At 53.9% G+C, this 15546-nt stretch overlaps 1 long non-coding RNA gene across 1 annotated transcript; it reads right to left on the bottom strand.

Moving 5' to 3' along the window:
- Positions 1–11064: 11064 nt before the first annotated feature.
- LOC127488261 (uncharacterized) lies at positions 11065–15069 on the bottom strand. The gene is made up of 3 exons (XR_007915831.2): positions 13716–15069; positions 13012–13135; positions 11065–12314 (listed from the first exon to the last, which is right to left on the bottom strand). It is a non-coding gene; the product is annotated as an uncharacterized lncRNA (long non-coding RNA).
- Between the last annotated feature and the right edge of the window lie 477 nt (positions 15070–15546).

Here is a 15546-nt window from a genome sequence, read left to right as displayed (position 1 = left end):
CAGGCTCCTGGCTTCAGCCTGGCCCAGCCTTGGCCATTGCAGTCATTTGGGGAGTGACCCAGTGGGTGCAAGATCAATCTCTCTCTCCCTCCCTCTCCCTTTCTCTCCCTGCCCCTCTTTCTATAATAAATCAATTTTTCTAAAAAAGTGATACTTTTAATCCATGTAAATATCTTATGTAAGAGAAAAAAAACAGTAAGTGGGAAAACACAATATAACATGAATATATAATTAATTTATGAAAGACTTGCAAATTAATATGAAAAAATAAATGCCCCAATTGATACATGGGCCAAGACCAGGAATAAACAGTTTACAAGAAGAAAGCCAAAGAGCCAATAATTGTGATAATAAAAATTCTACCTCTTGATAATCAAAATAATAACAAAGCATCATTTCCATGACATCAAATCTACAAAAATTAAAAAACAGGGGCCGGCGCCATGGCTCACTTGGTTAATCCTCCACCTGTGGCGCCGGCACCCTGGATTCTAGTCCGAGTTGGGGTGTCAGATTCTGTCCCGGTTGCTGCTCTTCCAGTCCAGCTCTCTGCTATAGCCCAGGGAGTGCAGTGGAGGATGGCCCAAGTGCTTGGGCCCTGCACCCCATGGGAGACCAGGAGAAGCACCTGGCTCCTGGCTTTGGATAGGCGTAGTTCTCGTCATAGCGGATTTGGGGGATGAGCCAACGGAAGGAAGACCTTTCTGTCTGTCTCTCTCTCTCACTGTCTAACTCTGCCTGTCTCTCTCACACACACACACACACACACACCCAGCGTGCTGGTGAAGTGGGTGCTCTCATGTGCTGCTGACGGCAGTGGCATTTTTTTTTTTTTTTTTTTTTTTTGTGACAGGCAGAGTGGACAGTGAGAGAGAGAGAGACAGAGAGAAAGGTCTTCCTTTTGCCGTTGGTTCACCCTCCAATGGCCGCCGCGGCCGGTGCGCTGCGGCCGGCGCACCGCGCTGATCCGATGGCAGGAGCCAGGAGCCAGGTGCTTTTCCTGGTCTCCCATGGGGTGCAGGGCCCAAGCACCTGGGCCATCCTCCACTGCACTCCCTGGCCACAGCAGAGGGCTGGCCTGGAAGAGGGGCAACCGGGACAGAATCCAGCGCCCCGAGAGGGACTAGAACCCGGTGTGCCGGCGCCACTAGGCGGAGGATTAGCCTAGTGAGCCGCGGCACCGGCCTGGGAGTGGCATTTCCATGTGATCTCTCTGAAACGCGATTTGCTGGGATGTTTTAAAGTGGGCACACCTGTGAGCAGGGAATGTTACTTCCAGGGATCCTTCCTGCGGGAATAAGCAAAGGCGAATAATGATGTTCCCTGCCACACTGACTCCACAACAATGAAAACTCAAACAACCTCAATGTGGAACCAGGGCTAGCACAGTGAACGCTGTCGCTTCCCTAAGATAGATGCGGGTCGGTTCTGCCTGTGCGATTAGCGTTAGGAACATCCACTCGGATGGGGAAATGGCCCGATCTATCGTCTAGTGCCGAAGGCAGGTTAGAAACAGAAGACGTAGCACGATTTCTATCTGGTGGAGCAGTGACCACACCCCTGCTGTGCAGAGAGACCGGAAGGAGACAGCGGAGTCCCCGGGTCCGTGTCGGCTGGGGTGGTCGTCTTCTCTGATGGACAGGGCTTGTTGTTCAGGGGAGAAAAACCATGCCGTTGAGTTTTTGTGACCAGTGTTTGCTCTCGGGTTTCCAAATATTCTTTTTTAAAAAACATTTATTTATTTATTTATTTGAAAGCAGAGTTACACAGAGAGAGAAGGAGAGGCAGAGAGAGAGAGAGAGAGAGAGAGAGACACAGAGAGAGAGGTCTCCCATCTGCTGGTTCACTCCCCAATTGGCCAGAACTGAGCTGATCCGAAGCCAGGAGCCAAGAGGTTCTTCTGGGTCTCCCATGTGGGTGCAGGGACCCAAGGACTTGAGCCATCTTCCATTGTTTTCCCAGGCCATAGCAGAGAGCTGCATCGGAAGTGGAGGAGCCAGGACTTGAACCAGTGCCCATATGGGATGCTGGCACTGCAGATGGTGGCTTTACCTGCTACATCTCTGCGTCCAGATATTCTTAACCTGAACAGAATTCTGGGGAACTGGAGGCAAGCTGGAGACACCCCATGGCACAACTCTGAATGTCCCCCATGACTCGAAGGCCAAGGCTCAGCGCCCCCGGTCACGGAAGCCCACTGGCATGGAAGCGGGTAATGGTCCCAGCAGCTTTGCCACACGGTGAGGACGCCCGGCTAGCATGGAGAGAGAGCTCCCTCGGGCCCCTCCCACATGGTTCCCCCCTGGCCTGGGTACCTCTCCACCTTTGTTCCCTGGGCAGTGGCCAGGGAACCGGAAGACACTCCCTCCGGCCACTGAGCCTGGGGAAGCAAACCCCAACCAAGACAGGCCCAGGAGAAAAGTCGGGAGGGAGCCGTGGACGTGAGGGGTCTGTGGCTCACAGGTGCAGGAAGAGGGCCTCTGAGTGACAGACAACGAATGAACTCCTCAGTGTCATTGTCGTCTGTTAACCTTCTCCGTAGCATACTCTCCAAGGGCCTCTGGAATGGATCGTTTCTGGTAAAGTTTCCGGGAGGTGCAGAAGCTCAGTGAGAGACGGAGGGATCCAGCCTCACCCCAGCCAACCGTGGGCAGGCGCCCAGCACAGCAAGAACTGGCCCTGCTGCAGGCCTGCTGGTCACAGCCCCGCTTGTCTTAACTCTGACACTGTCATCCAGCAACAGGGTCAGCCCTAGGCACCCAGCACCCGGGGGGAGCAGGCACCAGGCACAGGGAGGAATGTCACATAAGCTCTGGGCGTTCTTCATAACCTAATGAGAATTCAGAATAACCCCGTCTTCCTTGCAGACTTAGGGTGAAGACGGCGGGTAGTTTGCCCCGGGCTGTGGCTGGCCTCAGCTGATCCTCGGTCCCCTACCTGGGGGTGTCACAGCCGTATTCAACCGCGCTCTGCGCTACACAGTGGCTGAATGCTCCCGCAGTCAGATCTGTTTTCTCAACAGGAAAGGCTATGGTGGTGACAGCCTAACGGGGCACCGTGGAAGGAAGGGCTTGTAAGAGACGGTTGAGATCGGGACCGCAGTGTCCTGCGCTTGCTATAAACACCCCCCCCCCCAGTTCTCCCTCACCCAGAACTGGAGTTCACCTCCTCGCCTGCAAGACTCTGGTTTGCTCATTTCCCAGCATGACGGAGCAAGGACCGCACCAGTCCTGGCAGATGGCAGGGGAGTTGAGAGTCTCCTTCAGGTCGTCTTTATGTGGTACAATTCCAGGGGAAAAAACAAATTAAAACATTCAGTGAAATACATAGGTGGGCATGATGAGTCGTTTGCTGATTTTCCTAACTTTTGTGATCCCTTTGAAATCAGCTCCTCCTCTCTGCCAATGTCAAATCCCCCAACCCAGACCCCGGTGTCTGAGTTAATGATATTTCAGCTCGAGAATTTGGAGGAATTGTGACATTCAGAGAGGCGGCATTTGAAACCCCTCATAATTACACCAGCTGTATCTAGATTTATCTGAAACGCCTGTACCTGGGGACGAGAGAGCTCAATCTTTAACAGATAAGTTAATTAGTGCAATAGTCTAAGCAATGAGTCGGCCAGGAAGTCAGTTACTGCACATTCCCCGCTACAAGGGTTCATGGCTCCCCTTTGTTCTCAGAGGGGCTCGGTCCCCTGGACCAGGGCGCGCCCCTTCTGCTCAGGGAAGAACTGGGCTTCAAACGTCTGAAAACAGAGACCCTCTGACTAATTATGGCCCAGCACGGACATCTCTTTAAGGTCAGATTCCTGCTTCTTCAAGGACAAAGGCAAGAGGGTCATGGGCAGAGGGGACGGGCAGGCCAGGCCCAGCGCCCCTCCACAGCCCCCGCCTCGCCTGCTCTCTGAGTGAATTACAGCGAGGAAGGAAGTGAGTTAGGAGGCCACCAGGTGGGTCTCCCTACAGGGCTCTGTTCAGAATCGTCTTGATTAGGCTTCTATTTGATACTGTGTGTCTCTGTCTTCCAAATGTTATCAGATCCGCTTTAAGAATTTTTTTTTTTTTTTTGACAGGCAGAGTGGACAGTGAGAGAGAGAGACAGAGAGAAAGGTCTTCCTTCGCCGTTGGTTCACCCTCCAATGGCCACCGCGGCCAGCGCGCTGCGGCCGGCGCACCGTGCTGATCCCATGGCAGGAGCCAGGTGCTTCTCCTGGTCTCCCACGGGGTGCAGGGCCCAAGCACTTGGGCCATCCTCCACTGCACTCCCGGGCCACAGCAGAGAGCTGGCCTGGAAGAGGGGCAACCGGGACAGAATCCGGCGCCCCGACCGGGACTAGAACCCGGTGTGCCGGCGCCACTAGGCGGAGGATTAGCCTAGTGAGCCGCGGCTCCAGCCGCTTTAAGAATTAAAATCGGTTCCTGTGGGCTACTCTAGGATTTTAGTTTACATTTCCGTTTGTGTGTGTGTGTGTGTGTGTGTGACGTCTTGCAGGGAATGAGATCCGTGCTGTAATAGTATGAATTATTGGCATTTAGGGTGGTGCTGGAACTCAGCCCTTTGTCATGGGTTTAAACGTACGGGAGCATCCAGTAAGGTGTAACACACAAATCCGTCTTCTTGTCGACTCAGAGCCACCCACTGCACACCTGTTGTGAGGCTGCCACTGCCCCAGCTTTCAGACAGCAGGAGAGGGGCACGCACCTGTTGTTCTGGCACTTTCTTGCCTCTGTTCCGAACCCCTCATTATATCTTGATTTGGAAAGATCTCCTCCATGTCCTTTTCTCATCTTGGCCCTTTTGTAGTTGTCCCCCTGGTCTCAGCTGGCCCCGGAGACCTGGGGGGTTAACGCTGCCCGTTAATATCTGCGGGCTGAGAATCTCCCTCACCCTTCAGCCGCCGGCTCTCAAGCACATTTATTGAACTAATTTGTTTTTACTTTCATTTAGGTGCGCTAATGCAAATTAAAGACATTAACTAATCAGGCATGAGAATCGTTTATAAGGAAAAAGAAAGGGGCATGTCTTTTTCAACATCAAGTACACGGAATTGCTACAGAAGTGACCCAAGCAAGCCCTGCTGGTTTATGAAATAAGGGGGCTCTCAGCTTCCATCTGTGAACATTTGGTCAGTCCTTTTATGGAGAAAAGACATTTCTCTGTGTTCGTATTAATTTCTGTGCACATCTGCGCACTCACCTATTCCCCACCCGCATACCACTTCAATTAAAATGCACGGAAGTCAAATCCTTGAGTGGTTTTAATTGCAATATGTAGATTATAAACGGTGCCCATCTTTGCCCACACAAAAATGGCTTTTTTTCCTTGGTCTTTCTCTCAGGACGAATATTTAAGGACACAGTCAGCTGCTGCGCGTGAATCGTCATTTGTTGTGTGGGTGCTGCTTGTCGTGTGATGGGAGCCCTTACCAATGGGCGAAGGGCCAATCAAAACCCACGCGAAGGTGCAGTTCAGGAGTCGGAAGAAACGGTGTTCCAGCGCATTCCAGGGCACCCGGTGATGGGCGGTGCCAGGAAGGGGGCAACGCTGGGCGCGCTTCACAGAGGCAAGCGTGACTGTACGTCCACTCCGTAAATGATGTGGCAAATGGTTTCTTCTCTAAGTAGGTTAAATATTGTCCTTACGTCTGATTTACAACATTCACAAACGCTCCCTTCTCAGGCTCTTCCAAGATCCACGCTCAGCCAGACGGTGTCCAAATTATCTGTCCTCCAAAGCAGAGGAATATTGGATTTAATGCTCTATTTCATTTGCATGCGCGCCTCATACACGCACGGCCGTTTGCCTAACATTCTCGGCCCCATTCTGCTCCTGTCCTGTGAATCCTGTTTATCTCCTCAAATTAGAACAATAGGCACAACCACCATGCAGAGTTCAGCTGCTGTGTGTCTGTTTGTTTGTTTTAGCCAAAGCAAAAATCGCTTCCATGCCGCCTCCTCATAAAAGCAACAAGTAATTTACTCTTTGTCAATGGACGGGGGTCCTGACTACCTACAATCAGAAATTTTATCTTCCAGAAGCAATTACAGTGCCTCCCATAATAAGCTCAGATAAATACAATTTGCCACTGCGACAGGCAATATCGTTAGGAAAGAAAAAGTCAGAGATGACAGCGGAAAATGTCGACGAGGTTAATCACGCGCACCAGGCAAAGACCCCACTGCACCCTCACGGGCAAAGGCCCCGCTACAACTTTAAGAAGGCGGCGTGTGTGGAGTTGGAGCTCGGGTTTTTATTTTACTACTTTATTGCCTGCTTCACAACTACGTGGACGAATACAAAACAAGAATTACAGTGCACCATAAGTTATTTTAATATCCTAGAGTGGTGCATACTCCCAATGAAATCCCAAGACTGTTATTATGGTTCTGTGTTTGTGTGAAAATGTCAAGTTGTTTCGAGTGACTACATACTCTAAATTATATATAACTGTTACTTTATAGCTAATAGGCACTAAAATTACTTTAAAACAGAAATGTAAAGTTATATTTTCGTCCTTTTTGACAGATAATAAAGCTTATTTATGAGATACAATTTTTCAAGCATTAAAACATCTCATGTTTACAAAAGCATTAAAAATATTATTACTTGATTTCGAAAGGAATGAGAAAAGCAAAACCATTAGGAAAATATTTGTCCAGCTCGGTGACGTCTCTGCTTTGTCAGATAGCTGTAACTTCACTTATGAAAGTCACCGGCTTAAATACTTTTAAAATTAAAAATATTTGTAAGTTCACAGAAGGCCCGTGATTTAAGATCTGTCTCGTTCCATAGCCTGTCGGCACGCACCACGGCCTTTGTGTGTATCTCGGACGGAACGATGACAGATGATGGATCGCGCCCATCTGTTTTCATCCCTACCCTGAGAAGACGTGTGACTCAATTGTCCTATAGCTGAGTCACTGGGTGGAGCGAAACCTAACTTGTTTTTGCTCAGAAACAAAGTTCCGCATTTCTTCTCCAGGGACACGGGGAGCTTGATAACCCCCTCGGTTTCCGGGGCCTCCTCTCCACCCACCCACAGGGCCTGTGGGGAGCTCGGGGGAGCCCCGGGGTGAGTGAGTAACACACAGCACCCACCCCTGCCCTCGAGAGCTCCTCGCTCTCTCGCCAGACAAAGCCCAAAATCCGGAGTCGCACAGCTCCTGGTCACGTGTTCTGCTCTCCGAACTCGGTAACATGATGATGAAACTAGCAAGCGGTAGAAGTCGGCCTTCTAGCAGGTTCCGGCCTGTGGGCGTCACACTGGAAAGTGACTGCCCAGAGCAGCACGGCCCTGCCCTGGCTCGTGTGAGCCCCTGGCTGCCTCGCCGCCCAGTCGGCAAGCTTGCGGCAGAGCACCAGGGGCTTCCCGTTGACTGAAGGAGCAGGGTCTTCCAGCAAGTGCGCCTGCCAAGCCTGCTGGCCTCACGGGCCGCCCTGGGGACATGACAGCATCCACTGTCCCTTCCTGCTACCCCGTGACCTGAGGCCACTCCTACTGTGAGATGGAAGCAGAACACAGGGAGAAACACAACAAAGAGCCAGAAAAGCAAACTTCCAGAGGGGCCTGGACAGGGAACTGGGTGGTACTGGGGCCTCTGGCTGACGCCCCCAGGCCCTTCCCAGGGCCCTGGGACCCCTTCTGACAGCAGTGCCTCCTTTGGGAAGGTGGGGCCGTGCTCCCCTCCCCAGTGAGCTGAACAACAAGGCTGTGCCAGAGGCTGACTTCTCCTCCCTGGGCCTCCCTTTCCGGGGTTCTGTGGAGGCCTGGCTCGGCTGGCTCCTGGCTTCCTTCTCAGCCTGTGGACCCGTTTCCTGGGAAACCCCTGTGTGTCCCGGCAGGAAATCCCCCTTTCCCGTTAGGGGACACAGCTGCTTTCCCCTACTGGCAACCAAGTGCGTCTGAGCCTGAGGTGGAGCGGCCTCGCTGTGAGGGACTGACCACGTGGCGGTGGCCTGGCCCTCATTCCCAGGATGGACAGACTCCCTCCACTTGGGTTCTGCGCATGCAGGATGACCTGTGTGTTCTACAGGCCAGAAGACGAGGAGCACGAACCCCACAGACTCCCGGCCCTGCAGTCCCCGTGAGCGGCACCGGGCCCGTCTCACACCCAGCACCCTCTGAGCTGATTCCAGACTGCACGTTGCAGTGGCTTTCAGCTTCCTTCTGCCACACGCCCTGTGCCGGGCGCTGGGACTTGGAGCAGAGAGGCCCAGCAGCTGCGAGGGGCTGACGGCCCCCGGGAGGGTGTCTCGTGGGCACAGCCCTTGGGGACGAGCGGCCGCACCGCAGGATGGGCCTCACAGGCTCGGCACCAGGGGGCTGCCCATTCCGGAAGCTGCCTTGTCCACCGGCCCCCAGGAACCTCAGCTCTGGGCCCCGGGAGCTCGGAGCTGAACTCCAGCAGGGTGGTCTCTGTGGAGGCCCAGCAGGAGGCCGGCAAGCAGCTAAACCGAGGACAAAAGGCTTAGCTGTGTTTTAAAAGACTAATCTCTGATCACACCCCACAGACTTTGTTCCTCCTCCCAAGCCATCATTAACTATTAATCCAGCTCACAGGCAGGGCAGGGAAACCCAGCTCTTCTGTGCAGAAGGAAGAAAGCCATGGCCTTGCAGAACGCCCAACAAAAGGCGTTGAAAACACAAAGGTGTCAAATCTACCCCAGCTTCACCCCAATTCGGAGGATACTTCGCAATGTTTGTGGAAAAGGCGATTAGAAGATCTATTTGTTTGGTGCAAATTGTGAATTCCACACACCTATTTTTTTTCATAGTATGCATTGTCTGTGAACTTTTGGATGTATCCTGCACGTGTGCACGCGTGTCCCCGTGTGCAGGTGGGATCCCAGGATGCAGGAGGAATAGGCTCTGAGAATACCAGTGAAAAGTGAAGCTGGCAATGCTGCCCAAGGAACCCTTTGATTTGGGATTGATGTGATACCAGATTCAGCCGAGGAAGCCGGAACACCCCACCCCCAGCTGGGTTAACCCAGGATTACGTTCAACCCACAATGATGGTGTCGTAACTTCATGACCCATAATTCAGTGAGAGAGCACGGCTTCCCCAGGGGTTGCTGTAACGCATCCCTGGATTACTGACCGGGTCAGGAGAGGTTAGGGATTCAGTGCCCTTGGCCAAGGAGAAACATGGGAGGACACAACCTCGGGTCTTCAGAATTGAGATGCGTGAGTGTGTTTGCCCATGCCATGAGACACGTGGGCATCCAGGCACTCCCATGGAAAACAGGAAGGCAGCGGTGAATTCCCTGTATTACCCACGTCTCAGCGTCTCGTGAGAGAGGGCTGCTCACCCCGATCCATGACATCTGGAGTGTTGTTCACCCAACACGTTTTCCCATCAGCCCTTCCTCTGAGAACCTCCTGCCATCCCTCCTGTGGGGCCCCAGGAGCACCCAGTGTCTCTCCTGCAGCCCCTGTGGGACTAGCACACCTCCTGCCATGTGGCCAGCCCTGCAAAGCTCCTGGCGCCCCTGCCGGGCCCGTGGGAGCCGCTGCTGGGCATCTGACTCCTCTCACCTCGTCCACCGCCGCTGACCATGGCGCAGTGGCCGCGTTTTCTGTGGGAGGAACCAACACGGAAGGAACCAGAATCTGGAGATGAAGCAAACAGGACCGCTTGGCGACGACAAGTTACACCTCCGACCCAGGCAAGCTCCTGGACCTATCTGCTGAATTCCTGCTTGGCGTGCGGGTGATAACCGGGGCTCGGTGTCTCGCAGCCCAGCGTATCCTGGCCGAATGCCATCTACCTACGCGTCTCCTTCTCTCTTTCACTCTTCCACACCATTTGCAGTGACCCAAGAGTTAACTCACCTGTTTGCTCTAACTCACCAGGTCGATTTGCAGCAATAAGCATCAAAAAACCCCAGTGTCTCTCCAGCCGAGAAGGGGAGGGCTCAGACCGGTGAACGTAAATATCAGAAGGCGTTGCTTTTCATGACAGGTTATCAAATTTACGTTCATAAAAAACTGAAATTAAAAGTAAATCAAATCTCACCAGAACAACCGCTATGAGTCAAGATTGATTGACGCAGAGCAGGAGCGTGAAGTGGAAATGCAGGTGGTGCGTTTGGGGGACCAGGGAGAGAAGCAGCGCAGGCTTCTGGGTGTAGCGGATTGAATTAATGCAACCGTGGGCGGAGCCACCAAGCTTGGACTCTTAAGTCAGAGTGGGAAGGAGGGAAAACTGTAGGAGGCTGACAGGGTAAAAAACGCAGACGCAATTCTCACAGACCTCTCTCGACTGCACACTTAGTACAGGGCAAATAGATCCTTCAGCAGTGGAAGAAACAGTGCCAGCAGCCCCTGACTTAACGCGTCCTGGCTATCTCTCTGACATCAGTATTCCTGTAACACACGTGCACGTGCACCACGCCCTCTAGCTCGCTACCCCGCTACTTCGGCGGCTCCACCTCTCGGCTTTCTCTCCTTGGGGTTGCGTGAGCCCGGGCTCCGGTATCCACGGCACCTCCTCTTCTGTGGGTTCCTCTGCACCTGCTGCTCGATTCTGGCTTCCTACCACGTTCTGGCGCTCTACACCTAAACGTGGTGCCAAGTTAGAGTAGGATCAACACCAGCAAGCTGGGGAGAGGCACACACTGTGCGGGCCACTGGCTGGTGGCTCGGGAAGCCACGGAAAGCACTTATGGTGACCAGGACTGCCCTCTGCCCTGCCGGCTCAGGGCTGGATGTCCCTGACTCCATGCCGGAGGTCCAGGAGGGGCCAGGGCTCCCGGCCTGCAGATCACCAAAGGCTGGCGTTTCCTGCTCCTGTCCAGCCTTCTGTCCCTCCCATGCCTCAAACAGCGCCAACCCAGGAACTTCTTCTCCTGCAGCGTGCTGAGTGGAGGTGAGCATCAGCGGAAGGCTGTTTAGAAGTTAAGCACGTCTGTGCTCGGGGCAGAGACCTGCATCCCGAGGAAGCCCACGGCGCAGACCTCCAGGTGAGCAGCCGACCGGCTGCTCCTCCAGGCAGGGAACCCCCTGTGAATGTCAAGATTCAGCCCGGCCGCTCCGGGAACGTGGTCCTTGCACCAGAATATGGGTTCTTCGCCTTAGGAAAAGACCCTACCTTTGACTTAAAGATTAAAGACCAAGACTTAAAGACTAAAACATTTTGAAAGGGACTCTTGTCATCTCAATTGCTCTTTCTTTCAGAAGGAATCCAACGTCTTTGACTCAACACAACTCCTTGCAGGCTCACTAGAAACCAAAATGCACACAACGAGCGAGGAATCCGTAGATACGGGGTTAGGTGTGCAGTTGGCAGCCAGAAGATGACCCAGCAGCTGGCTGCACGCCTGGCCCTGGCTCCCATGGCAGTTCATGCCTGGGTTCCTTTCCAGCTTCAGACACCCTGTCCGTCAACCTCTGTCCCACTCAGCTGTGGGTTGCTTTGTATCTCTAGGGACTTGGCCTGACCCCATCCACTCCCCTTCATCCAGCCCTAATGCATCAGCTCCAAAGGCAGGCTAAACACGGGCAGATTCTGATGAGACAGGGGACAGTGTCTACACTCACATAAAGCTTGAATTCAGCGTTCTGTACTTTTTAAAGAGGCACGTATAAAGTTACAAATGTAACTTTATTTGGTAGGAGCCCGGGACTCCATAGTGCTGGGGCTGGCATGTGCTGCCTTCCCAGAAGCCTTAGCGGAAGAGTGGATTGGAAGTGGAGATGCCTGGACTGGAACCCCCACTCCAACATGAGATGCAAACATCCCAGGCTGTGGCTTACCCTGCTGTGCCACAGTGCCCACCCAAATAATCAATGTCTTAAGGTGAGTGATAAAGCCAGCACTCGTGAGAGACACAGTTTCGGGAATTTCAAAGTCAATCAAGTTAGCCAGACACCCAGTCCTCCGCCAGGAGCGCCTGCTTTTCTGCCCCTTGCAGATTCTCTGTAAGAAGCGTGAATTTTCTTCAGCAAACACAGCCAAAGCTAAAGTGAGTTCCAAGGATGCCCAAAGCTGAGAGTTATTCCATGTAGGGTGGAGAAAACAACTTCTGGCAGTATTTAAGTAATGGTATATATCCAGAATGAGATTCTAGGATAACAGCTCTTTTATTTACTTTTGTAAGGTTTATGGCCACACTGTTTACCTCTAAATATTGCACTTGTCCAAGAATTGCAACGGCTATTATCTCCAGAAAATGTGTTCTTACGGCACTTTAGCATGTATTGCTACATATTTAAAAATGTCGACGCTGTCATAAAGCGCGGGCTTGAGATGCATGCGGCGCACACCGCGCCCTTGTGGGAGGGAGCTGTTTGTCCTCTGAGGCAGCACCTGTGTGCAGAGAAAAGCATACAGAGTAGTGAAGAAGGAGGACGTGCACATCCTCCCACAACAAATCCAGCTTTACCCCATCAACTAAGCGGACTGGGTGCTAAGGAGCTTGTTTATACGTAAACACAGGGGAACGTGTGACTCACACCACACGCTGGTCTGTGCACGATGCACCATGCATGCAGTGGCAATGTTAGACGAAAAACCCAACAAGCATTGCCAGAGTTGAAAGCACATGCGTTCGCCCCTCAGTGTGCAGGGGGCTTGGTGGCAGGACCCCCTACAGACGCCCACATACGAAGATGCTCAAGTCCCTTGTAGCGAACAGCCCAGCATTCGATGTGAGCTCTGCATCTCCCCCGCACCCTAGAGCCTCTCCAGACGACTTACGACGTCTAACACAACGCAACTGCCCTGTGAACGCTGTCGCTCTGCACTGTTTGGGGAATAACGACAAGAAGGAAATGTCTGTCCATGTTTAACACAACTACGTGGGAGTAGTTTCGATGCACAGAGAGAAGCCATGGGCAGAGGAGATGTGGGCACGGAAGGGCAGCCGTGTGTTCTGAACCCTGGAAGCCGGCAGCTGGCAGGCCTCAGCTGCAGAGTCAGGGCGCCGCCCTTGTGGAGGCACTCGGCATTCGCAGGCAGCTTTGGGAACGATTGGTTGGGGGCTGGGGGCGAGGATTTGGCTCACCCATGGTATTCTGGAGATGTCCCTTGCGGGGCTCTGCTATGTAGTAGTCCTGGTGATGTCTTTTTGGCATTTATGGAGTAACTCAGCGCACCCCAGGCAAAGCATCAGTCTGGAAGTTTCGTCACTACCCACAGAACAGGGAAGTGTGAAATGAAGTGCACCGTAATTAGGCGGATTTCTCAACTTGAGGAAAATACTGGAGGTGCGTGGCTGCGCGTGAGGCTCCTCAGTGGTCGCGTGGACACAGGCGGCCAGGAGGCCGTGGGATCGGGCATCAGCCTGGGCTGCAGCCACCCAGCCCGGACACCCCTGGCTCCTGCTCTTGGTGCGGATGCACTAGAAGTGCATTCCTGGGGGTGCTGGGAACAGGAGCGCAGCAGTTGCTGACACAGCTGTAGGCCAGAGGGGCTGTGAACTTGAACCTGCGCCCAAGCCCGGGCAAGGTCCAAGGGGCCCAGACGGCTGGCGTCTCAAGGAAAGTGCCTCCCAGTCTTCCATCTGCAAGCCCACCACCCTCGCTGAGGGCCTCTCTGACATGGGAGAGGTTCCAGGAAGTTCAAGGCTGACAGATTTGCTCCCCTGGCTTCCAGTTGGAGCTTTATCCTCTCCTCCAGCCCAAAGGGGACATTTGATCACCCCCAGGATAAAACAGTGTGCGTGGCAAAATGCCCATTAATTTGGGAGGCCCAGGACCATGTACTGACCAAACCAGGAGGGGCCAAAGAGAGCCACCTGCAGACACACCTGGCCCAAAGGCCCCTGAGCGCTCAAACTCCAGGTGTGGACAAAGCCAAGATTCCGCTGTTCCAATGGTCTCCAGGGGCACTGCTCTTGCTGGCCACACTTGGAGGACCAAGATTCTAGAAACTCTGGATCTTTCGAGAAAGTCCAAGTGCTGACACAAGAATTTGGGGGAGGTGGGTCTCTCGCTTGCCTCTTGTTTAGTTTTACTTTGTCACTCATTTAATAAATAATCTTCTAGAGAACAATTATCAGTAGATCGCCTACGCCACCTGCTCTTTTCTATAGATTGGTGGGGATTTGCCTCAAAGACAGAGTTTAAATTGATCAGTTCTCATACAAAGCGCTAGCAAAACACCTCTGCCTGAAGTCATCAGTATCTGGTAGCTATTAGCCGTGGTGACAAGTGATAATGTGTGGTTACCGCCTCGCTTGGAGCTTGTTAATACGTGGGAGTAGACGCGGTCTGGGTCCCGGGCCTTGCAGGGCAGCCTCACGGCCAGGCCACGGCCTCCACGGCAGCGGTCGGAAGCCGCTTGGCCCACTGCAGAGGCCGGCTGCCAGGCGCAGTCAGGCAAGTCTTTCTCTTCGGGTCGCCTCATCCGTCAACAGGCCGCTGGGCACGTGAGGAGGGGCCCGGGGCCTCCAGGGACAGCTCTTGGCTTCCGAGCGGCAGCGAGGGCCCTTCGGAAGCAGGCTGAGAGGCAGAGGCGGGCGTTCGAGCAGCGGGGGCACAGACTCTTCCGCAAGGGCCCACGCGGACCGAGACGTCAGCCGACGTCTTGCCCGTGAAGAGTTCCCGGGACAAATCGTGCAGCACCGCGATCTGCAGCAGTCGGGATCAGGCGGCCCAAGCGTTCAGAATTGAAAACGAAATCCCAGGCCACGTCCCCGGGGGCCTCCTCCTGAGGAGCCGGGTCCCGATGCGAGCCGGGGGCTGATGGGAGCAGAGGGGATGCGCGTGCCACTCCCTGGAAAAGACCAGAAGCAGAGGGGCGCCCGTTCCACACCAGCCAAAGGGCGCGCCACGGGGCAGGGGCTTGGCGGGGGCTCCCGGCTGCGCGCGCCGTGCCCACGCCCACGCCCCAGTCCCAGTCAAGGGGCAACAAAGCATTTGACAACAAGATCTATTAGACTGCAGAGTGGACTTCCGGAAGGAGTGGGCGTGCTCCGCCCTGGGACCTTCCTAATGAAACAAGACAACCCATTCCAGGGGCGGTTTCTCTGCTTCCAGTCCCTGGATTTAACTGGGCGGCTTAACACACCCCGGGCGACACCACGGAAGCTCTTCCCGGGAAAGCAAAACACAAGCAGGCGGTACGGTGCCACCCGCTCCCTCTCCTGCCTTCTTCCTTTGACCTGGATGAAGGAACCACCCAGCGCGGGGAAGGCAGAGAGCGGCTCCCCGGGGCCCCTCGGTGGGCAGTAGAACAAGATGGCTGTGCGCTCGCATGCATTCTGGCCGTGGGCCACCAGATGTGGGACGGTGTCCACGATGCTCTGTCAGTAAATGAGACAGGACTGTCAGCGCAGCTCGGCAATTCACACCACCGCCACCCACACAGGCGGAGGCCGCTGAAGGTGCAAGGGTCCCGCGGGATCCGACGCAGGTGGTGCGCCGTCCCCAGCATTCCTTCTTTGCAACCCACCATGCAAGTGTCCCTCAGCTGGAAACTCCCACAGCCTCGTGTGTCCAGTCTGTAAACACTAATTGCTTCCGCGGTTGCACGGCACCACTTTTGAGAGGAAAAAGGGCTTTTTTAAAAAACCTTGCTACAAAATATATGCAGAATT

Source organism: Oryctolagus cuniculus, chromosome 15 (assembly GCF_964237555.1).
Source record: "Oryctolagus cuniculus chromosome 15, mOryCun1.1, whole genome shotgun sequence".
NCBI classification, from domain to species: domain Eukaryota; kingdom Metazoa; phylum Chordata; class Mammalia; order Lagomorpha; family Leporidae; genus Oryctolagus; species Oryctolagus cuniculus.
The sequence above is the reverse complement of the archived record's forward strand: the minus strand, read 5'-3'. Positions and strand labels throughout refer to the sequence as shown.